The sequence below is a fragment of the Rhinoderma darwinii genome, chromosome 3, assembly GCF_050947455.1.
Source record: "Rhinoderma darwinii isolate aRhiDar2 chromosome 3, aRhiDar2.hap1, whole genome shotgun sequence".
Lineage (NCBI taxonomy): Eukaryota > Metazoa > Chordata > Amphibia > Anura > Rhinodermatidae > Rhinoderma > Rhinoderma darwinii.
In genome coordinates, this window is record NC_134689.1 from 373,100,700 (window position 1) to 373,126,696 (window position 25,997).

Here is a 25,997-nt window from a genome sequence, read left to right on the forward strand (position 1 = left end):
AGGAGGGGGCCACACATGCATGGTTTACTCTTTTTTTAAATCAGTTATAGAACCCCCCAAGCCCTTTTTACAGGAGCTGTCCATCCTCCATTCATACTCTGCAGCATTTCTCTTATTCTTTTTTGTACATTATTATTATTCTTATTATTATTATCTGTATAAATATTTGATTGCATTCCACAAATTTCACATTTAACTCATTAGTAGAAGAGAAGACAGGGAGTAATTGAGGATGTGATTTATGGCAGTGTTGTTGGTATAGGAATAGGAGAAGTGATGGAGGGTGGGCGGTGGTGAAGGTGTCAGTATGAGAATAAAATTACAGGCCTGACAATCTTATTAATATCATCTTTACTTGTGATATCCTACACAGCTCAGCAGTGTGTGCCAGTCCTCCGATATGCCAAGGACTCATTTAGATCCCCAGAAGTATAATGAGGGATGTAGTTCGGGTTCTTTGCACTCAGCTATGGTGTTGCCTGGGTTGACATCCTCAGAGGTTGTAGGTTCTCTTCAGTAAGATCTGCAATACTACTGACTACATAGGGCTACATCACATGTATATAAGACTTAAATGGAGAATACTGCACTAGCTGTAATTCAGCCCTGAACCTGAGGGCCAGGCAGCCTTTCTAATGGGCCACCCATGGGCTTTCACGTTGGGTTCGTGGACCCACTGGGCCGTACAGCCAGGCGTGGTATACAGCACAGCACTGTACAGCTAAGCACGGCACTAGATCAGGATACAGGTTACAGGATACAGGTTACAGGATACAGGAACAGGGAACACTGGGAGCAGGAAACACTAGGGGACCATTTGCAAGACAGACTAGGAATACGACAACAACGCTCAGGCGTGGGAGGATGGGGCTGGGACCTTCTTATAGCCCAGGGTGCTCTGGAGCAATTAGCTCAATCTCCAACATACGTGCGCTCTGGCTTCTTAAAGAGGCTCTGTCATCACATTATAAGTGCCCTATCTTGTACATGATGTGATCGGCGCTGTAATGTAAATTACAGCAGTGTTTTTTATTTAGAAAAACGATCATTTTTGACTGAGTTATGACCTATTTTAGCTTTATGCTAATGACTTTCTTAATGGACAACTGGGCGTGTTTTAGTTTTTGACCAAGTGGGCATTGTGGAGAGAAGTGTATGACGCTGACCAATCAGTGACCAATCAGCATCATACACTTCTCTCCATTAATTTACACAGCACATAGCGATATAGCTATATATCGCTATGTGCAGCCACATACATAAACACTAACATTACTGCAGTGTCCTGACAGTTAATATACATTACCTCCAGCCAGGTCGTGATGTGTATTCAGAATTCTGACACTTCGCTAACACAATCCCGACACTACAGCACAGCAAGCGTAATCTCGCGAGATTACGCTGTAAACTGTCATTTAAAACGAGATTACGCTTGCCTTGCTGTAAATCTCACAGAAACGTTAGCTAAGTGTCAGGATTCTGAATACACATCCTGTCCTGGCTGGAGGTAATGTATATTCATTGTCAGGACACTGCAGTAATGTTAGTGTTTGTGTATGTGGCTGCACATAGCGATATATCTTTATCGCTATGTGCTGTGTAAATGAATGGAGAGAAATGTATGACGCTGATTGGTCACTGATTGGTCAGCGTCATACACTTCTCTCCACAAAGCCCACTTGGTCAAAAACTAAAACACGCCCAGTTGTCCATTAAGAAAGTAATTAGCATAAAGCTAAAATTGGTCATAACTCCGTTAAAAATGATACTTTTTCTAAATAAAAAACACTGCTGTAATCTACATTACAGCGCCGATCACATCATGTACAAGATAGGGCACTTATAATGTGGTGACAGAGCCTCTTTAAGTCTGGACTGCGCTCGTGAGCGTACCCTGGTGGTCACTGTGGAGCAGGACGGCCGTATGTGCAGACATCTCTTGAGAGAAGGGTGTCGACTGGATGGAAGGAGTTCGTGGTCAGCGACCACGGACGCTACATGGGGATGGGCCTCTTGTGCATAAAAGAAAATCTGTTTCTGGGTGCAGCTAAAGATAGTGCAGAGCTTACCGCTACGCCAGGGCTCGTTATCTGAGGGAGCTACCTCTGCCACATAAGAGAACAGCAATACTATAAATACCATGGACTGATGGGGGCCCTCCTCAAGTTTTTTTTCAGTGCCCAGGAGCTGCAAGATATTTCTCAGACTCTGCAAGGATAATGAATATAATGGCAGGTTGTTTCCATCTTACAGCATTGGTGAAGCTTTGGGTCCATTTCCATAGAATTTATATATTCTTACAGTCCAAAATATAATAACAAAGTATGTCATATGTGCCTGGACCGACCACATTTCAGTGAGCCGGGCTCCTAGCATCATAGTTATGTATAATGCTAGGAGTTCCGCGGAAATACAGTCCTGTAGTGTAATCATGTTTTCAGTACAGGACAGGATTCCCGCGGGGAGGCAGAGACTCCCAACACTATACATAACTATGATGCTAGGAGGCTGGCTCCCTGAACTGTGGTCGTTCCAGGAAATAGGGCAAAAAAAATAATCTTATACTTACCCAGAATTCTGTGCTTCTTCGTCCAGGCCGTCCTCCTGGGATGATGTTTCATCCCATGTGACCACTGCAGCCAATCATCAGTCAGGATGTCGGAGGAACACACCGCTGTTGTAAGTATAGTCTTTTTTTTTTTTTTTCATTGCAGGATTTCTGCAGCGGACATTCCGTGCAAAAAACTGCACCACAATTTGGTGCGGTTTTTCACCAGAACATAGAGACTCCTACTTGTACAGTGTAATTTAGTGGTTATTTTAATTACCGTGCAGCAACAAAGTCCTCATATTGATGATATATTTGTCAAATGTGTAACTTGTAAAACGTTAATAAAAATTAATTTAAAAAAAATGAGAATCAAATAATTGAGATTAAAAAAAAAAAATTATTTGTCAAGGAAAACTAGAGAAAGAGAGAGAAAATGTGGTTGGAATAAAAAGGAAAAAACAAGAAATTATCATTGACAAAAAAAGTTTTTGAGATGAAAAAAAATTCTGAAATTAAAAGAAATTAGAATTTATATATAGTTAATTAGAATTCTGAGCTAAAAAGTCAGAATGTTTCCTTTTGGCCATACGTCACCCATAGGCTACCATCTAAAAATGATGTATACCACACAGTATATGTTCTTTAACGGGATCCTATTGTATGGGATAGTGTAGTCTACTACGCTACCCCATGGCTAAAAAAAAAAGGGCTCATTGATTTACAGGTAAGCTACCTCCAACAGGTGCCAGTAAAGAGGTTTTCCTAATTTGCATATATAAGAAAAAGTATACAGGTGTATACCAGCTCAATGGAGGTCAAAAGGACTTTTTTTTCGGCCGTTGTCAGGCTAATTGAGCCCTATGGACATGTTTAAAGTGTTCGTCTAGAGCTTTTCTGGCGTACATGCTAAACGTAAGAAAAAAAAGTGATATTATTTATTCCTCATCATTTACAAGATCTGTGTTTGCTGCAAATGAATGGGAACATTCTTCTTTACATCCACAGGCTGAAAAAACCCATCCTAATCATGTCAGTTGATCTGCTTGCAATACTGTTTCCACCGGCTTGGCCTGTTGCTCCTGCCACTGCTGATTCTCAGTTTAGGGGTTAAATAACATCCATTGAGATGTCACATCATGTGACCATGGCGGCCAATCATCTCACGGCACTATAATATTGCTTCCAAGTGGCCATGTCATGATTGGCTGTCATATTCTCGTGCTGTGACATTTCAATGGAGACATGACACGACGTGACCATGGACATTACGTAACTCCCTGATGCTCTAGACAGGGGACCAGTGGTGGGGGTTGCAGTTTTTTGCAAATATATTTTCAAATATATCCACAATCAAAGGGTTTTCTGAAATTTACGTGAATCTCGGTAAATCCCACTAAAGTTTAATGGGGAATTTAAAAATAAGCTTTTTGGCAAAATTGCTTCCTGATCTGCGGGTATGATCCAATAACACAACAGGGAAGTTTAATTCTTCCTCAGACGACACTGGCTGATTTGCTATTTTGTGATCGCCTGGATCCGAGTTCGATTCACAGCTTGTAATCAACAACGTTAGCTATTGGTGGTACAAAAGTAGCAGTCGCACCTGGGCCCTGGTGTCTGAGGGGACCCAAAAGCCCCTCTGCCAGATAAGACACCAGTATTATAAATGGCACATGGCAGGTGAATGGCCCTGTTATAGATTTTGTATTGGATCCCAGAAGCTTCAAGTGATGCCTCCACCCGTGCCCGGATCTTCAATGCCCCTTTCTTATAGGAGACTATGATTGCTTCTACCAGCAGTGCCCATATCACCACCTGTATCTGCCGTGCCCTCTAGATCAGCTGTGCTATTTGTGAACAGCTGGTGACATAGATCTGTAAGGTGGACAGGCTGGCGTCATCATCGCCTGCAAGCTGATATGTTCCTGTCAGGGAGACCCTGTCTAACTTGTGCCGGGTTGTGGACTTAGCAGAACATTAGCAGAAACGACCTCTAATGAATTTTATTAGACACAATTTACACTTAAGACTGGCTTATCCTTATGGCAGTATATGACTGAAAGGGGAAGCCCTTGTTATATGCCCTATTAGGGTCACCCCTCTATTAGCAAAGGCCTACAGATAAATCCTTGAAAATAGTGGGCGCAATAGATGTCTACTGCACCATATTGTGAAATTGGGCACAAGTATTGCAGTACCCTCGCTGCTAACAGCTGATCGTGGGTGCCCCAAGTAACGAGACCTTCTGTTGCCAGTTTTATGCAATCCTCTAAATAATGCCAACTGCACAGTAACCACCTCTTAAAGTGAACCTACCACAGGATAGCCCAGTTTATAGGGCATGTATTATATATTGGAGAATATAGATGTGGCTGTGGGGAACATGAAGAATAGCATGACTCAAATAAGTCGAGTCGCTTCTCCCCTTATGTAAATCTACCCTCCCAAAGCAGACACTGAAACAGAGTTGGATTTTAATGGCCACAGCAGCCGTTTATTATTTAAATAACAATAACTTTAAATACCATAATTTTTGAATCCCCAAAAAAGGGGATACATCATAACAACAAATAACCCACTGCGACCCTATCAGGGTCATAACATTATAAACCAACCAGAATGACAGGGGCAAGTCCTTGAAGCCACCGATACTTAATTTTGGCCATCTGCCCACAAATACCTTACCCCCAGCCGTAACCCGGCCCAGGAGCACCAAATTACCTTTTTGCAGATGACCACCATATATATATAAATATATATAACCCAGCTTTCAAAAGGGGTAACACCCTAAGAAGCCGACAAATTGGGGGTGCATCCCGTGATGCATTCCCCCCCACCACTTTTTACGACCTACTTCAAGGACTCCCCCCCGCAGCTGCAATGACAAAATTTAACCTCCCCCAAAGACAAATGTCAATAAGCAAATAAACTTTGACGAGAAGAACCACCATCCGCAGCAACCTTTTGCCGCGGTCAACCGATCCACATCAGGGCGGGCGGGCGGGAACATGTTCCTGCTTCTGTGTCCTGGCGAAGAGAGGGAGAGCACAAACAGGAAACAGGTACATCCCCTTCAATCCCCACCCCTTCTCACTCAAGCCCTCCTGCTGTCCCCCCCCCTTTCCTCTCATAGGCCAGCCAACTCTGTGTCCCTCCCATCTATTTTAGTCATGGAGGCCTTCCCTTATTCCTTTTTTCTTCTTTCAGTACGGCCTCTTCTTGACTCAAATAAGTCGAGTCGCTTCTCCCCTTATGTAAATCTACCCTCCCAAAGCAGACACTGAAACAGAGTTGGATTTTAATGGCCACAGCAGCCGTTTATTATTTAAATAACAATAACTTTAAATACCATAATTTTTGAATCCCCAAAAAAGGGGATACATCATAACAACAAATAACCCACTGCGACCCTATCAGGGTCATAACATTATAAACCAACCAGAATGACAGGGGCAAGTCCTTGAAGCCACCGATACTTAATTTTGGCCATCTGCCCACAAATACCTTACCCCCAGCCGTAACCCGGCCCAGGAGCACCAAATTACCTTTTTGCAGATGACCACCATATATATATAAATATATATAACCCAGCTTTCAAAAGGGGTAACACCCTAAGAAGCCGACAAATTGGGGGTGCATCCCGTGATGCATTCCCCCCCACCACTTTTTACGACCTACTTCAAGGACTCCCCCCCGCCAAAGCGAAACAGGCCTTGACCACCTCACGCCTGCGAGCTCCTCCACACTCCCACCGCTCGCTCAATTCCATCGGTCAAAGCCAGACTCCACATATCCATCCCCACCTCATTGAGGTGCACACCGTCCTCTCTCCAGTAGCTGCCTGTCCCAGCCTCCAGATCCCAGTGGCGCACCGCAACCCCACCATTACGCGTCACGAAGCTCGATATGGCCCTATTAGCCTTAATGCGAGCCTTGTTAATTTTTCCCACAGAACGGGCCATCCGCCAGTTCTTCCTAGGGACCATCTCAGACCACACCGTCACCAATTTAGGATAAGTTGCCCATAAGCAGAGCAAATCATGCTTGACGTCCCGTACCAACTCCCGGAAAGGGCGTATACCCAAATCATTGCCTCCCACATGCAACACCAGTACCTCCGGCGCCCTGTCAAGCAGTACAAAATTGTGAAACTCTGGCAATACCCTGTTCCATGTCATTCCCCGTATACCCATCCACCTCACAACCGCCGCGTCCCGCGGAATCCTGAGCTGTCGACCGTCCGGCCGTACATCCGCGCGAAGGGCACCCCAGTACACAAAAGAATGTCCCATAATCCACACCATGCATGAGTCACGGCCTGCAAAACAAATGAAGAACATACACGCACCACCTCTTGCTGCCGCGTACCATTAATACTCAGGCGGAAACGCACGCACCCGGAACATGCTATACATCAAGATATCACAACATGTTCAAGCGCACATAAGAACGGAAACGCGCCGACTCCCAACGCCCTATCCGCTGCACGCCTGCATCATCTAAACCCCATCTCACCGCCTCCGTCGCTGCCCCTATACGGAAAGAATGAGACGAGTATTGCTCTGCCTGCACCCCGCTAGCCACCAGACACTTTCTGAAAACCAGAATAAACTGATACCGCGACAGAAACGAGCCATCCTCGTGCCGCAGCAACGGCCCGTCTGAGAGATCTAAACCCGCCAAGTACTCCTTGACACACAACACTGGACAAACCGGATTCTTTGGGACCGCCAGCAAAACCACTCGACGTCCTGCCCCTCCTTGGTCCGTTTTGGACCTTCGCAACACTATCTCCACCCTGTCTTCATACAAATCGACATTATCCTGCAACAAGCCCCCCGCTCTCACCGAACTGGGGGAAACCAATTCCCCTACCCGAAAAGCACCAAAAAAGGCTAACGCAAAAGCCAACCGGAAAAGCTTGCTCTCATACTCTGAACGACACACCTGCCGCACCACCACCTCCAGGGAACACAACAATTGAAATGACACGGGACGCCTCTTATCCCTCACCACTACACCCCGTCTCAGCCCTTTCAATGCCTGGCCCACCAAAAACCGCTTCGTGATATCTGCCAACCCCCGTAACTTACAACCGAAAGCAATGGCCGCCACGAAGCGATTAACCTTAGCGACCGTGCAACCCCGGGCGAACGCATCCCCCAACCAAAACAGCAAGGCCACCATCCTATCATCATCCGAGCACACATCTCCCAAAGATCTCACCCACTCCTCCCATTGCCTCCATCCAGCCGCATACGACGACCACGTCGCACTGGCCAGTGAACGTTTAATCAATGCACCTGCCGCCTGGATACCAGCTCCCACAGATGACTGGGACAGTCCACCCCTGTTAACTCCGCGTCCGGGACCAGCTGCCGGAAACGATCCCACTGCGAGCGAGAAAGCGCGTCAGCAATACAATTCTCTACCCCGGGAACATGCACCGCCACCACCCATGCATTTAAACTCAAACAGGAAAGCACCAACTGACGCAACAAGCGAACCACTGGAGGGGACGATGCCGAAGTATTATTTATAGCCATCACCACCCCCAAATTGTCGCAATGAAAACGCACTTTTTTGTCCCGGAACCTGTCTCCCCAAATGGTGACCGCCACCACGATGGGAAACAGTTCGAGTAGGGCCAAGTTACGCGTCAGTCCCGCCTCCACCCATGCAACCGGCCATTTTCCCGCGCACCATTGACCTTTAAAGAACGCCCCGAACCCCACCGCCCCAGACGCGTCAGTGAACAATTCCAAATCGAAGCTATCTAACGCCCGGGACATCCAAAGAGAGCGCCCATTATACTGTGCCAGAAAATGGAGCCAGACCTGTAAATCTTCCCTGTGCTCTGCAGCCAGACGAATGAAATGATGGGGTTCCCGAACCCCCGCCGTCGCCGCTGCCAACCGCCGACAAAAAACCCTGCCCATCGGCATGATGCGGCAGGCAAAATTCAACTTCCCCAATAAGGACTGCAATTCACGTAGCGTAATTTTCCTAATCCGACACGCTCGCTCCACTACCAACCGCAAATCCCCCAACTTATCCTCCGGCAATCTGCACTCCATTGCTACGGAGTCGATAGTAATTCCCAAAAAACAAATGGTCGTCACCGGACCCTCAGTTTTTTCCACAGCCAAGGGTACACCGAACTCCCTTGACACCCAATTGACCGTCTCCAACAAATTTGCGCAAACCCCCGAACACGACGGGCCAACGCACAAGAAATCGTCGAGATAGTGAATAACTGATTCCACCCCTGCGACCTCCCTGACTACCCATTCCAAAAAAGAACTAAACACCTCAAAGTACGCGCACGACAACGAACAACCCATGGGAAGGCATCGATCAATGTAATAATCCCCTTCCCAATAACATCCCAACAACCTCTGGCTGTCCGGATGAACCGGCAACAAACGAAACGCCGCTTGAATATCAGTTTTTGCCATCAGAGCCCCTCTTCCGTAACCACGTACCAACGCTACCGCCGCATCAAACGACGTGTAGACCACAGAACAGAGATCCTGGTCAATGCCATCGTTAACCGACGCCCCCTTCGGGAAGGACAAATGCTGAATAAGCCGGAATTTGTTACCTTCTCGTTTTGGAACCACCCCTAACGGTGACACCACCAAACCTGGAACTGGGATCGTGCTAAAGGGGCCCGCCATTCTGCCCAGATCAATCTCCTTCCGGATTTTTTCCGAGACTACCCCCGCATGCTGATATGCCGACTTAAGGTTGCGCTGCGTGAAAGGGACCTCATGCAAAGGGGGCGGAATAACGAAACCGTAACCAAAACCTAAACTAATCAACCGCGCCCCCTCCTTATTGGGGTACCTACTTAGAAAGGGGGCCATCTTTATGAGTTTCACCGGAGTCTCCCCCATAACCAGACGCACCGCTGGCTCCCCCTTGTCGTTTACCCTTCTTAAAACATTTAGACGCTCCATGTGACTGCCCGCTGCAATGTGAACACGCATGCTTGAATTTACACGTCGCTCCAAATTTGCACTGCCCCTCATTGAACTGCCAACACGTCCCAAATTTTGAACCTGAGGCCTGACTACCCCCGCCGGAAGTTCCTGCTGCATTCCCGCTCCCGGGAAAGGACTGCCCCTGCTTATAAAGTGCCGTCACTTTCAACCATAAGGCTATGTCCACGATCATCAAGACGCACCCTATCAACCTCCTTTGGCGAGTCTGTTTGAACCGCCGCCGCCACTGCCACCGCTGCCCCGGCATTCAACCCCCCACCGTTTTGACGAACCGGAGCGCTTCCAACACTGCCCCCCCACACCGCGGCCGGCGCCACACCTGACGATTCTTGGGAAGGGGAACCACCTAGCCGCCCCACTAACACTTTTAAACATCCCACTAACTCCGCCAAACTATCCCCCGCACCCGCCTGTAGCGACGGGACCCCCGACTCCGCCGCGACGCCCACCGCCTCGACACCCTCTACACCGATACCCGACATCAATAAAGCTGGAAATGGTAACGTAGGTGTCAACTCACCAGGCTGCCCAGGGGCGGTGAACCCGTCAGCCGGACCCCCATGTCCACGTGGAGAGGCCCGCCGCTCACCGTCCTCCAATGCTCCGGACTCCCTCTGGCGCTGTCCGCATTGGCAATGTGTGCACGGGGAATTCCGATTTTCGTCTGAGTAAAGGGGGGGTGACATCGCATCATCCAATTGGCCGAGGTCCAGTTCATGCCTCATCCGTCCCGCTGAACCAGCTCCAAGCTGTTCCGTCCCTGGCACTCCAACCACCGACCTCATCCTGCGACCTCTGGTCGTTTCCACCTCGACGACACCATGAGCCGACCCTCTGGCTGGCACATCACCATGCAGGGTCGCCGTTGCCCTTCCGCCACGTGCTGAAGAAGGAGAGGATGTGACCGGAAGTGAAGGCCGCGTCCTCCTCGCCGCTGCCGCCGGGCGCTGCCGCGTTTTGGGATTCCTCCCAGGACCAGACGAAAGAGCAGCAGCAGGCCGCCCTGGGGTCTGGCCTGCAGGGTCCACTGATGGGCTCCTCTTGCGCCGCCGCGCCCGCGGGATGTCTTCAGGACTCAGCCTTGCGGGCGGGCGCGAGCGCCTCGTGCTGCGCGTCACGCCGGGAGTGCCAGCCCTGGCCTGAGTCATGGGGGAAACGGGCTCTCCTCTTCTCCTGCCCGACCCCCTGGTACGCCGGTCCTGTACCTCGGCCTGCTCCAGCAGCCCCGCGACCACCGGCATGACAGAGCGCTCCCCGCTTGCTCCAGTCGACTCTGCTCGCTCCTGGACCGGAGCGCCCGATTGTCCCTGCAGCAGCGTCGCCACTCGTGCTCCGAGCCATCCAGGACCCTGAGAGGCTGCCGCGGCCCGCAACAGCTCCATAGCCTCCTCATCAGACGCAGCAGGGGTAACAAACATGTTCCTGCTTCTGTGTCCTGGCGAAGAGAGGGAGAGCACAAACAGGAAACAGGTACATCCCCTTCAATCCCCACCCCTTCTCACTCAAGCCCTCCTGCTGTCCCCCCCCCCCCCTTTCCTCTCATAGGCCAGCCAACTCTGTGTCCCTCCCATCTATTTTAGTCATGGAGGCCTTCCCTTATTCCTTTTTTCTTCTTTCAGTACGGCCTCTTCTTTACCTTGGGGTGTCGGGTATATGAAGACATGTTATGTCAGTAATGACATGTAGGGCTTTACTCCATATCTTGCGAAGGACATGGTAGTCGGGGACAGTTGTCTGGGATCGAAGGAAACCATTTATGGATAACAGCCCAGACTTTATAGCAGTGGTATCCAGCCTTTGGCTGTCCAGGTGTTGGGAAACTTCAACTCTCAGCATGCACTGACTAGTTTCCTGGACTTGAAGGTAGATGCTTTATGTGAGAGGCAAGGCCGGACTGCCCATCTGACAAATGTCAAGTGGGCCGGTGTCAACCGTAGGCCGCTCAGTCACTCACTTGGCCCCCACAATGTCCTCTCTGGCACGCTACTGTAGCTCCTCCCCTTCCCTGGAAGGCTTCTGTAAGCCGTAGCGTCAGCACACAGGAGAAATGTGCTGTGCCTGCAGAGAGGAAAGATAGCCTGAAATCCATCCCCAGCGCTGCCAGAAGCTGAGAAATCCTGAAATCTGCCCTCCTGTACAGCCTGCTCCTATAACCACACACCGGCCCGAGGAAAGGAGAGCTCTGCTGTTTATTACTAGGTTATGCTGGGACTTGTCAGGGCTACAATCCGACCAAATATCCCTGTATATAGAATTGTTTTATTTTAGGGGGCACAGCGTATCGTTTTATTTATTTTAGGGGGCACAGTGTCTAGTATTATCTTTTTTAGTGGGCACGGTGTATTGTTTTTCTTATTTTATGGGGCACCGTGCATAGTATTATTTATTTCAAGGGCACAGTGTATTGTATTATTTATTTCAGAGGGCACAGTGTATTGTATTATTTATTTCAGAGGGCACAGTGTACAGTATTATTTATTTCAGAGGGCACAGTGTATAGTATTATTTATTTCAGGCGCACAGTGTATAGTATTATTTATTTCAGAGGGCACAGTGTGTAGTATTATTTATTTCAGAGGGCACAGTGTATAGTATTATTTATTTCAGAGGGCACAGTGTACAGTATTATTTATTTCAGAGGGTACAGTGTACAGTATTATTTATTTCAGAGGGCACAGTGTACAGTATTATTTATTTCAGAGGGCACAGTGTATAGTATTATTTATTTCAGGCGCACAGTGTATAGTATTATTTATTTCAGAGGGCACAGTGTATAGTATTATTTATTTCAGAGGGCACAGTGTGTAGTATTATTTATTTCAGAGGGCACAGTGTGTAGTATTATTTATTTCAGAGGGTACAGTGTATAGTATTATTTATTTCAGAGGGCACAGTGTATAGTATTATTTATTTCAGGCGCACAGTGTATAGTATTATTTATTTCAGAGGGCACAGTGTATAGTATTATTTATTTCAGAGGGCACAGTGTGTAGTATTATTTATTTCAGAGGGCACAGTGTATAGTATTATTTATTTCAGAGGGTACAGTGTATAGTATTATTTATTTCAGAGGGCACAGTGTACAGTATTATTTATTTCAGAGGGCACAGTGTATAGTATTATTTATTTCAGAGGGCACAGTGTATAGTATTATTTATTTCAGAGGGTACAGTGTACAGTATTATTTATTTCAGAGGGCACATTGTATAGTATTATTTATTTCAGAGGGCACAGTGTGTAGTATTATTTATTTCAGAGGGCACAGTGTATAGTATTATTTATTTCAGGGGCACAGTGTATAGTATTACTTATTTCAGGGGCACAGTGTATAGTATTATTTATTTCAGGGGCACAGTGTACAGTATTACTTATTTCAGAGGGCACAGTGTACAGTATTATTTATTTCAGAGGGCACAGTGTATAGTATTATTTATTTCAGAGGGCACAGTGTATAGTATTATTTATTTCAGGGGCACAGTGTATAGTATTATTTATTTCAGGGGCACAGTGTATAGTATTATTTATTTCAGGGGCACAGTGTACAGTATTACTTATTTCAGAGGGCACAGTGTACTGTATTATTTATTTCAGAGGGCACAGTGTATAGTATTATTTATTTCAGAGGGCACAGTGTATAGTATTATTTATTTCAGGGGCACAGTGTATAGTATTATTTATTTCAGGGGCACAGTGTACAGTATTACTTATTTCAGAGGGCACAGTGTACAGTATTATTTATTTCAGGGGCACAGTGTATTGTATTATTTATTTCAGGGGCACAGTGTATTGTATTATTTATTTCAGAGGGTACAGTGTATAGTATTATTTATTTCAGAGGGCACAGTGTATTGTATTATTTATTTCAGAGGGCACAGTGTACAGTATTATTTATTTCAGAGGGCACAGTGCATAGTATTATTTATTTCAGGGGCACAGTGTATAGTATTATTTATTTCAGAGGGCACAGTGTACAGTATTATTTATTTCAGAGGGCACAGTGCATAGTATTATGTATTTCAGAGGGTACAGTGTATAGTATTATTTATTTCAGAGGGCACAGTGTACAGTATTATTTATTTCAGAGGGCACAGTGTATAGTATTATTTATTTCAGAGGGCACAGTGTACAGTATTATTTATTTCAGAGGGCACAGTGTATAGTATTATTTATTTCAGAGGGCACAGTGTATAGTATTATTTATTTCAGAGGGCACAGTGTATAGTATTATTTATTTCAGGGGCACAGTGTATTGTATTATTTATTTCAGGGGCACAGATTATAGTACTAATTATTTCAGTGGCACAGTGTATAGTATTATTTATTTCAGAGGGTGCAGTGTATAGTATTATTTATTTCAGAGGGCACAGTGTATAGTATTATTTATTTCAGAGGGCACAGATTATAGTACTAATTATTTCAGTGGCACAGTGTATAGTATTATTTATTTCAGAGGGCACAGTGTATAGTATTATTTATTTCAGAGGGCACAGTGTATAGTATTATTTATTTCAGAGGGCACAGTGTGTAGTATTATTTATTTCAGAGGGCACAGTGTGTAGTATTATTTATTTCAGAGGGCACAGTGTATAGTATTATTTATTTCAGAGGGCACAGTGTACAGTATTATTTATTTCAGAGGGCGCAGTGTATAGTATTATTTATTTCAGAGGGCACAGTGTATAGTATTATTTATTTCAGAGGGTACAGTGTACAGTATTATTTATTTCAGAGGGCACAGTGTATAGTATTATTTATTTCAGAGGGCACAGTGTGTAGTATTATTTATTTCAGAGGGCACAGTGTATAGTATTATTTATTTCAGAGGGCACAGTGTATAGTATTATTTATTTCAGGGGCACAGTGTATAGTATTACTTATTTCAGGGGCACAGTGTATAGTATTATTTATTTCAGGGGCACAGTGTATAGTATTATTTATTTCAGGGGCACAGTGTACAGTATTACTTATTTCAGAGGGCACAGTGTACAGTATTATTTATTTCAGAGGGCACAGTGTATAGTATTATTTATTTCAGAGGGCACAGTGTATAGTATTATTTATTTCAGGGGCACAGTGTATAGTATTATTTATTTCAGGGGCACAGTGTACAGTATTACTTATTTCAGAGGGCACAGTGTACTGTATTATTTATTTCAGAGGGCACAGTGTATAGTATTATTTATTTCAGAGGGCACAGTGTATAGTATTATTTATTTCAGGGGCACAGTGTATAGTATTATTTATTTCAGGGGCACAGTGTACAGTATTACTTATTTCAGAGGGCACAGTGTATAGTATTATTTATTTCAGGGGCACAGTGTATTGTATTATTTATTTCAGAGGGTACAGTGTATAGTATTATTTATTTCAGAGGGCACAGTGTATTGTATTATTTATTTCAGAGGGCACAGTGTACAGTATTATTTATTTCAGAGGGCACAGTGCATAGTATTATTTATTTCAGGGGCACAGTGTATAGTATTATTTATTTCAGAGGGCACAGTGTACAGTATTATTTATTTCAGAGGGCACAGTGCATAGTATTATGTATTTCAGAGGGCACAGTGTATAGTATTATTTATTTCAGAGGGCACAGTGTACAGTATTATTTATTTCAGAGGGCACAGTGTATAGTATTATTTATTTCAGAGGGCACAGTGTACAGTATTATTTATTTCAGAGGGCACAGTGTATAGTATTATTTATTTCAGAGGGCACAGTGTATAGTATTATTTATTTCAGAGGGCACAGTGTATAGTATTATTTATTTCAGGGGCACAGTGTATTGTATTATTTATTTCAGGGGCACAGATTATAGTACTAATTATTTCAGTGGCACAGTGTATAGTATTATTTATTTCAGTGGCACAGTGTATAGTATTATTTATTTCAGAGGGCACAGTGTATAGTACTATTTATTTCAGGGGCGCAGTGTATAGTATTATTTATTTCAGGGGCACAGCGTATCATTTTATTTATTTTAGGGGGCATAGTGTCTAGTATTAGCTTTTTTAGTGGGCACGGTATATTGTTTTTCTTATTTTATGGGGCACCTTGCATAGTATTATTTATTTCAAAGGGCGCAGTGTATAGTACTAATTATTTCAGGGGCACAGTGTATTGTATTATTTATTTCAGGGGCACAGTGTATAGTATTATTTATTTCAGGCGCACAGATTATAGTATTATTTCAGAGGGTACAGTGTATAGTATTATTTATTTCAGAGGGCGCAGTGTACAGTATTACTTATTTCAGAGGGCACAGTGTACAGTATTATTTATTTCAGGGGCACAGTGTATTGTATTATTTATTTCAGGGGCACAGTGTATTGTATTATTTATTTCAGAGGGTACAGTGTATAGTATTATTTATTTCAGAGGGCACAGTGTATTGTATTATTTATTTCAGAGGGCACAGTGTACAGTATTATTTATTTCAGAGGGCACAGTGCATAGTATTATTTATTTCAGGGGCACAGTGTATAGTATTATTTATTTCAGAGGGCACAGTGTACAGTATTATTTATTTCAGAGGGCACAGTGCATAGTATTATGTATTTCAGAGGGCACAGTGTATAGTATTATTTATTTCAGAGGGCACAGTGTACAGTATTATTTATTTCAGAGGGCACAGTGTATAGTATTATTTATTTCAGAGGGCACAGTGTACAGTATTATTTATTTCAGAGGGCACAGTGTATAGTATTATTTATTTCAGAGGGCACAGTGTATAGTATTATTTATTTCAGGGGCACAGTGTATTGTATTATTTATTTCAGGGGCACAGATTATAGTACTAATTATTTCAGTGGCACAGTGTATAGTATTATTTATTTCAGAGGGTGCAGTGTATAGTATTATTTATTTCAGAGGGCACAGTGTATAGTATTATTTATTTCAGAGGGCACAGATTATAGTACTACCGTGTTTCCCCGATAGTAAGACACCCCCGATTGTAAGACGTATCGGGGGTTTCAGGGGGGTCGGCTAATATAAGCCGTACCCCGAAAGTAAGACATATGTCTTACTTTCGGGGAAACACGGGGGTATTGCCGCCTCCTGCCCACTTCCGCGCCGCCCCCCTCTCCATACGTCACCGCGCCGTCCCCTGCACTTGCTCCTGCTGCAACTGCCGGAATCGAAGCGCGCGCCGATTCCGGCAGTTTAACCCATTAAATGCTGCTGTCAATAGTGACAGCGGCATTTAATGTGTTTGACAGAGGGGGGAGCTCCCTCTGTCACCCGATCGGCGCCCCCGCAAACAAATCGCGGGTCGCCGTCGGGTTTCCATGACAGCCGGGGGTCTAACAAAGACCCCCAGGTCTGCCTTCAGCATCTGCCTGTTAGGCGATGCCGGAGGCATGACCTAATAGGTTGCCTGTCAGTTTTACACTGACAGGCAATAATGCTTCGGTATACTAAGTATACCAAAGCATTATATATGCGATCGGCACATCGCATAGTGAAGTCCCCTGGTGGGACTAAAAAAAAAAAATGTAAAACAGTTAAATAAAGTTTGTGAAAAAAAAAAAAAAAAAAAATTCGACAATTTTTTTACAATATAAGACATACCCCGAAAGTAAGACATAGTCGGGCTTTTGGGGATAAAAAGAAAGTAAGACACTGTCTTACTTTCGGGGAAACACGGTAATTATTTCAGTGGCACAGTGTATAGTATTATTTATTTCAGAGGGCACAGTGTATAGTATTATTTATTTCAGAGGGCACAGTGTATAGTATTATTTATTTCAGAGGGCACAGTGTGTAGTATTATTTATTTCAGAGGGCACAGTGTGTAGTATTATTTATTTCAGAGGGCACAGTGTATAGTATTATTTATTTCAGAGGGCACAGTGTACAGTATTATTTATTTCAGAGGGCGCAGTGTATAGTATTATTTATTTCAGAGGGCACAGTGTATTGTATTATTTATTTCAGAGGGCGCAGTGTATAGTATTATTTATTTCAGAGGGCACAGTGTGTAGTATTATTTATTTCAGAGGGCACAGTGTATAGTATTATTTATTTCAGAGGGCACAGTGTATAGTATTATTTATTTCAGGGGCACAGTGTATAGTATTACTTATTTCAGGGGCACAGTGTATAGTATTATTTATTTCAGGGGCACAGTGTATAGTATTATTTATTTCAGGGGCACAGTGTACAGTATTACTTATTTCAGAGGGCACAGTGTACAGTATTATTTATTTCATAGGGCACAGTGTATAGTATTATTTATTTCAGGGGCACAGTGTATAGTATTATTTATTTCAGGGGCACAGTGTACAGTATTACTTATTTCAGAGGGCACAGTGTACTGTATTATTTATTTCAGAGGGCACAGTGTATAGTATTATTTATTTCAGAGGGCACAGTGTATAGTATTATTTATTTCAGGGGCACAGTGTATAGTATTATTTATTTCAGGGGCACAGTGTACAGTATTACTTATTTCAGAGGGCACAGTGTATAGTATTATTTATTTCAGGGGCACAGTGTATTGTATTATTTATTTCAGAGGGTACAGTGTATAGTATTATTTATTTCAGAGGGCACAGTGTATTGTATTATTTATTTCAGAGGGCACAGTGTACAGTATTATTTATTTCAGAGGGCACAGTGCATAGTATTATTTATTTCAGGGGCACAGTGTATAGTATTATTTATTTCAGAGGGCACAGTGTACAGTATTATTTATTTCAGAGGGCACAGTGCATAGTATTATGTATTTCAGAGGGCACAGTGTATAGTATTATTTATTTCAGAGGGCACAGTGTACAGTATTATTTATTTCAGAGGGCACAGTGTATAGTATTATTTATTTCAGAGGGCACAGTGTACAGTATTATTTATTTCAGAGGGCACAGTGTATAGTATTATTTATTTCAGAGGGCACAGTGTATAGTATTATTTATTTCAGAGGGCACAGTGTGTAGTATTATTTATTTCAGGGGCACAGTGTATTGTATTATTTATTTCAGGGGCACAGATTATAGTACTAATTATTTCAGTGGCACAGTGTATAGTATTATTTATTTCAGAGGGTGCAGTGTATAGTATTATTTATTTCAGAGGCACAGTGTATAGTATTATTTATTTCAGAGGGCACAGATTATAGTACTAATTATTTCAGTGGCACAGTGTATAGTATTATTTATTTCAGTGGCACAGTGTATAGTATTATTTATTTCAGAGGGCACAGTGTATAGTACTATTTATTTCAGGGGCGCAGTGTATAGTATTATTTATTTCAGGGGCACAGCGTATCATTTTATTTATTTTAGGGGGCACAGTGTCTAGTATTAGCTTTTTTAGTGGGCACGGTATATTGTTTTTCTTATTTTATGGGGCACCTTGCATAGTATTATTTATTTCAGAGGGCGCAGTGTATAGTACTAATTATTTCAGGGGCACAGTGTATTGTATTATTTATTTCAGGGGCACAGTGTATAGTATTATTTATTTCAGGCGCACAGATTATAGTATTATTTCAGAGGGTACAGTGTATAGTATTATTTATTTCAGAGGGCGCAGTGTATAGTATTATTTATTTCAGGGGCACAGTGTATTGTATTATTTCTTTCAGGCGCACAGATTATAGTATTATTTCAAAGGGTACAGTGTATAGTATTATTTATTTCAGGGGTGCAGTGTATAGTACTAATTATTTCAGGGGCACAGAGTATAGTATTATTATTTCAGGGGCACAGTATATTGTATTATTTATTTCAGGGGCACAGTGTATTGTATTATTTATTTCAGGGGCACAGTGTATTGTATTATTTATTTCAGGGGGCACAGTGTATAGTACTAATTATTTCAGGGGCACAGTGTATTGTATTACTTATTTCAGAGGGCACAGTGTATAGTATTATTTATTTCAGAGGGCACAGTGTATAGTATTATTTATTTCAGAGGGCACAGTGTATAGTACTAATTATTTCAGGGGCACAGTGTATAGTACTAATTATTTCAGGGGCACAGTGTATTGTATTACTTATTTCAGAGGGCGCAGTGTATTGTATTATTTATTTCAGAGGGCGCAGTGTATTGTATTACTTATTTCAGAGGGCGCAGTGTATTGTATTATTTATTTCAGAGGGCACAGTGTATAGTATTATTTATTTCAGAGGGCACAGTGTATAGTATTATTTATTTCAGAGGGTACAGTGTATAGTATTATGTATTTCAGAGGGCACAGTGTATAGTACTAATTATTTCAGGGGCACAGTGTATAGTATTATTTCTTTCAGAGGGCACAGTGTATAGTACTAATTATTTCAGAGGGGGCAGTGTATAGTACTAATTATTTCAGGGGCACAGTATATTTTGTTATTTATTTCAGAGGGCACAGTGTACAGTATTATTTATTTCAGAGGGCACAGTGTACAGTATTATTTATTTCAGGGGCACAGTGTACTGTATTATTTATCTCAGAGGGCGCAGTGTATAGTATTATTTATTTCAGAGGGCACAGTATATAGTACTAATTATTTCAGGGGCACAGTGTATTGTATTATTTATTTCAGAGGGCGCAGTGTATAGTACTAATTATTTCAGGGGCACAGTGTACTGTATTATTTATCTCAGAGGGCACAGTGTGTAGTATTATTTATTTCAGAGGGCACAGTGTATAGTACTAATTATTTCAGGGGCACAGTGTATTGTATTATTTATTTCAGAGGGCGCAGTGTATAGTACTAATTATTTCAGGGGCACAGTGTACAGTATTATTTATTTCAGAGGGCACAGTGTATAGTACTAATTATTTCAGGGGCACAGTGTATTGTATTATTTATTTCAGAGGGCGCAGTGTATAGTACTAATTATTTCAGGGGCACAGTGTATAGTATTATTTATTTCAGGGGCACAGTATACTGTATTATTTATCTCAGAGGGCACAGTGTGTAGTATTATTTATTTCAGAGGGCACAGTGTATTGTATTATTTATTTCAGAGGGCGCAGTGTATAGTATTATTTATTTCAGAGGGCACAGTGTATAGTACTAATTATTTCAGGGGCACAGTGTACAGTATTATTTATTTCAGAGGGCACAGTGTATAGTATTATTTATTTCAGGGGCACAGTGTATAGTATTATTTATTTCAGGGGCACAGTGTATAGTACTATTTATTTCAGAGGGCACAGTGTATAGTATTATTTATTTCAGGGGTACAGTGTACAGTATTATTTATTTCAGAGGGCACAGTGTATTGTATTATTTATTTCAGAGGGCACAGTGTATTGTATTATTTATTTCAGAGGGCACAGTGTATTGTATTATTTATTTCAGAGGGCACAGTGTATAGTATTATTTATTTCAGGGGTACAGTGTACAGTATTATTTATTTCAGAGGGCACAGTGTATTGTATTATTTATTTCAGAGGGCACAGTGTATTGTATTATTTATTTCAGAGGGCACAGTGTATAGTATTATTTATTTCAGAGGGCACAGTGTATAGTATTATTATATCTGGAGCGCAGTGTACAGTATTATTTATTTCAGAGGGCACAGTGTATAGTATTATTTATTTCAGGGGTACAGTGTACAGTATTATTTATTTCAGAGGGCACAGTGTATAGTATTATTTATTTCAGGGGCACAGTGTATTGTATTATTTATTTCAGGGGTACAGTGTACAGTATTATTTATTTCAGAGGGCGCAGTGTATAGTATTATTTATTTCAGAGGGCACAGTGTATAGTATTATTTATTTCAGGGGTACAGTGTACAGTATTATTTATTTCAGAGGGCACAGTGTACAGTATTATTTATTTCAGAGGGCACAGTGTATAGTATTATTTATTTCAGGGGCACAGTGCATAGTATTATTTATTTCAGAGGGCACAGTGTACAGTATTATTTATTTCAGAGGGCACAGTGTATAGTACTATTTATTTCAGAGGGCACAGTGTATAGTATTATTTATTTCAGAGGGCACAGTGTATAGTATTATTTATTTCAGAGGGCACAGTGTACAGTATTATTTATTTCAGAGGGCACAGTGTATAGTACTATTTATTTCAGAGGGCACAGTGTACAGTATTATTTATTTCAGAGGGCACAGTGTATAGTATTATTTATTTCAGAGGGCACAGTGTATTGTATTATTTATTTCAGAGGGCACAGTGTATAGTATTATTTATTTCAGGGGTACAGTGTACAGTATTATTTATTTCAGAGGGCACAGTGTATTGTATTATTTATTTCAGAGGGCACAGTGTATTGTATTATTTATTTCAGAGGGCACAGTGTATAGTATTATTTATTTCAGGGGTACAGTGTACAGTATTATTTATTTCAGAGGGCACAGTGTATTGTATTATTTATTTCAGAGGGCACAGTGTATTGTATTATTTATTTCAGAGGGCACAGTGTATTGTATTATTATATCTGGAGCGCAGTGTACAGTATTATTTATTTCAGAGGGCACAGTGTATAGTATTATTTATTTCAGAGGGCACAGTGTATAGTATTATTTATTTCAGGGGTACAGTGTACAGTATTATTTATTTCAGAGGGCACAGTGTATAGTATTATTTATTTCAGGGGTACAGTGTATAGTATTATTTATTTCAGGGGCACAGTGTATAGTATTATTTATTTCAGAGGGCACAGTGTATAGTATTATTTATTTCAGAGGGCACAGTGTACAGTATTATTTATTTCAGAGGGCACAGTGTATAGTATTATTTATTTCAGGGGTACAGTGTACAGTATTATTTATTTCAGAGGGCACAGTGTACAGTATTATTTATTTCAGAGGGCACAGTGTATAGTATTATTTATTTCAGAGGGCACAGTGTATAGTATTATTTATTTCAGGGGCACAGTGTATAGTACTATTTATTTCAGAGGGCACAGTGTATAGTATTATTTATTTCAGAGGGCGCAGTGTATAGTATTATTTATTTCAGAGGGCGCAGTGTATAGTACTAATTATTTCAGGGGACACAGTGTACAGAATTATTCATTTTAGGGAGCCCTGTGTAATGTATTATTATTTTTGTGGGTTGGGCCATGTATCATTATGTCTTTGTAACAGTGCCCCATGGTACGGTCTATTAATCAGTAGAAAAAGGGGCCTAGCATGTATTTTAGAAATTAAATTTAAATGACAGTACATTTTAATTGCTCCCTTCAGCAGGCAGAGCCATATTTATAATAAAGACCCCTCGTCTAGGGAAGCGGGTGTGGGGGTCAGCATATGCTTGATTGTTCTTTGACTGCATGCAATAGAGACCATGGGGGTCTCTATTACAAATATGCCACTGCCTTCCGTCAAGAGCAATCTAAATTTTTCTAGAGAGAAATTCACATTCCACATGGTGTCGCGCCAGTTTTGTCTACAAATGACAGAGTGCAATTTACAGCAGTTTGTATTCTGTAATTGTGATATACGCCTGATCTGTCATAACCCACAAGTGTACAAATATATATAACTTATGAAGATAAGGGGGTAAGGTGGCTCCTTTTCAAATACTAAAACCTACATTAGACCATGAGGAACACAAATGCCCGAAAGAATATTTGAAAAAATATTGTATCCAATTTATTAGCAAAAATTAAGTGAACAATAAATGACAATAATACAGTTAGTTAAAGTGGTGGACCCCACCCATCATCATGTTATCACCTATCCTGTGGTTAGGGGGTAACATTTAATTTTTGGACAACCACTTTAAGAGACAAAGTTTTTTTTTGTTTTTTTTTCCCATGTCAAAAGTAATGTATTTCTAGGCTGGTCCATCAATGTGGGGCTGAGCTACAATTCCAGTCACAGCCCATGGACAATTTCGTGAGGGTCCTGGTGGTTTGACTCCCGTCGATAACACATTCATGGCACATCCTTTTGTACTCTGGCTGTCATTATGGGGCTAGCTGGTTGTCACTGACTGTAGGGGCACTATAGCCACTATTATGGGGGCATGCTGGCTATCATTATGGGGTCATGCTGGCTGTCATTATGGGGTCATGCTGGCTGTCATTGTCGGAACATGCTGGCTGTTATTATGGGGACATGCTGGCTATCATTATGGGGACATGCTGGCTGTCATTATGGGGTCATGCTGGCTGTCATTATGGAGGCATGCTGACTGTCATTATGGGGGCATGCTGGCTTTCATTATGGGGGCATGCTGGCTGTCATTGTGGGGACATGCTGGCTGTCATTATGGAGGCATGCTGACGGTCATTATGGGGACATGCTGGCTGTTATTATGGGGGCATGGGGATGTCATTGTGGGGACATGCTGGCTGTCAATATGGAGGCATGCTGGCTGTCATTATGGGGGCATGCTGGCTGTCATTGTGGGGACATGCTGGCTGTCATTATGGAGGCATGCTGGCTGTCATTATGGGGGCATGCTGGCTTTCATTATGGGGGCATGCTGGCTGTCATTGTGGGGACATGCTGGCTGTCATTATGGAGGCATGCTGACGGTCATTATGGGGACATGCTGGCTGTTATTATGGGGGCATGGGGATGTCATTGTGGGGACATGCTGGCTGTCATTATGGGGGCATGCTGGCTGTCATTATGGGGTCATGCTGGCTGTCATTGTCGGAACATGCTGGCTGTTATTATGGGGACATGCTGGCTGTCATTATGGGGACATGCTGGCTGTCATTATGGGGTCATGCTGGCTGTCATTGTCGGAACATGCTGGCTGTTATTATGGGGTCATGCTGGCTGTCATTATGGGGTCACGCTGGCTGTCATTGTGGGGGCATGCTGGCTGTTATTATGGGGACATGCTGGCTGTCATTATGGGGTCATGCTGGCTGTCATTGTCAGAACATGCTGGCTGTTATTATGGGGACATGCTGGCTGTCATTATGGGGACATGCTGGCTGTCATTGTCGGAACATGCTGGCTGTCATTATGGGGACATGCTGGCTGTCATTATGAAGGCAGTCAATATGGGGACATGCTGGCTGTCATTATGGGGACATGCTGGCTGTTACTATGTGGGCATGGGGATGTCATTGTGGGGGCATGTTGGCTGTCATTATGGGGACACGCTGGCTGTCATTGTGGGGGCATGGGGATGTTATTGTGGGGACATGCTGGCTGTCAATATGGGGACATGCTGGCTGTTATTATGTGGGCATGGGGATGTCATTGTGGGGGCATGTTGGCTGTCATTATGGGGACACGCTGGCTGTCATTGCGGGGCATGCTGGCTGTCATTATGGGGACACGCTGGCTGTCATTGCGGGGGCATGCTGGCTGTCATTATGGGGACACGCTGGCTGTCCTTGTGGGGGCATGCTGGCTGTCATTATGGGGACACGCTGGCTGTCATTGTGGGGGCATGCTATCATTATGGGGACACGCTGGCTGTCATTGTGGGGGCATGCTGGCTGTCATTATGGGGACATGCTGGCTGTCATTGTGGGGGCATGCTGGCTGTCATTATGGGGTCATGCTGGCTGTTATTATGGGGACATGCTGGCTGTCATTATGGGGACATGCTGGCTGTTATTATGGGGACATGCTGGCTGTCATTATGGGGTCATGCTGGCTGTCATTGTCGGAACATGCTGGCTGTCATTATGGGGACATGCTGGCTGTCATTATGAAGGCAGTCAATATGGGGACATGCTGGCTGTCATTGTCGGAACATGCTGGCTGTCAATATGGGGACATGCTGGCTGTCATTATGGGGACATGCTGGCTGTTATTATGTGGGCATGGGGATGTCATTGTGGGGGCATGTTGGCTGTCATTATGGGGACACGCTGGCTGTCATTGTGGGGGCATGGGGATGTTATTGTGGGGACATGCTGGCTGTCAATATGGGGACATGCTGGCTGTTATTATGTGGGCATGGGGATGTCATTGTGGGGGCATGTTGGCTGTCATTATGGGGACACGCTGGCTGTCATTGCGGGGGCATGCTGGCTGTCATTATGGGGACACGCTGGCTGTCCTTGTGGGGGCATGCTGGCTGTCATTATGGGGACACGCTGGCTGTCATTGTGGGGGCATGCTATCATTATGGGGACATGCTGGCTGTCATTGTGGGGGCATGCTGGCTGTCATTATGGGGACACGCTGGCTGTCATTGTGGGGGCATGCTGGCTGTCATTGTGGGGGCACGCTGGCTGTCATTATGGGGACACACTGGCTGTCATTGTGGGGGCATGCTGGCTGTCATTGTGGGGGCATGTTGGCTGTCATTGTGGGGGCATGCTGTCATTATAGGGACATGCTGGCTGTCATTATGGGGACACGCTGGCTGTCATTGTCGGAACATGCTGGCTGTCAATATGGGGACATGCTGGCTGTCATTATGGGGACATGCTGGCTGTTATTATGTGGGCATGGGGATGTCATTGTGGGGGCATGTTGGCTGTCATTATGGGGACACGCTGGCTGTCATTGTGGGGGCATGGGGATGTTATTGTGGGGACATGCTGGCTGTCAATAT

General features: G+C 43.4%; 1 protein-coding gene across 2 annotated transcripts in view; it reads left to right on the top strand.

The window, feature by feature from the left end:
* Nucleotides 1–2,656: 2,656 nt before the first annotated feature.
* DNAJB1 (DnaJ heat shock protein family (Hsp40) member B1) overlaps nucleotides 2,657–25,997 on the top strand; it is a 38,862-nt gene continuing 15,521 nt past the window's right edge. The window contains exon 1 of one of the 2 annotated variants that reach the window (XM_075858721.1): nucleotides 2,657–2,679. The gene's annotated coding sequence lies outside the window, so the exon portion shown is untranslated. Of the gene's footprint in view, nucleotides 2,680–17,183; nucleotides 17,206–25,997 lie in introns of those variants that run through there. The other variant, XM_075858722.1, reaches the window with a different exon arrangement.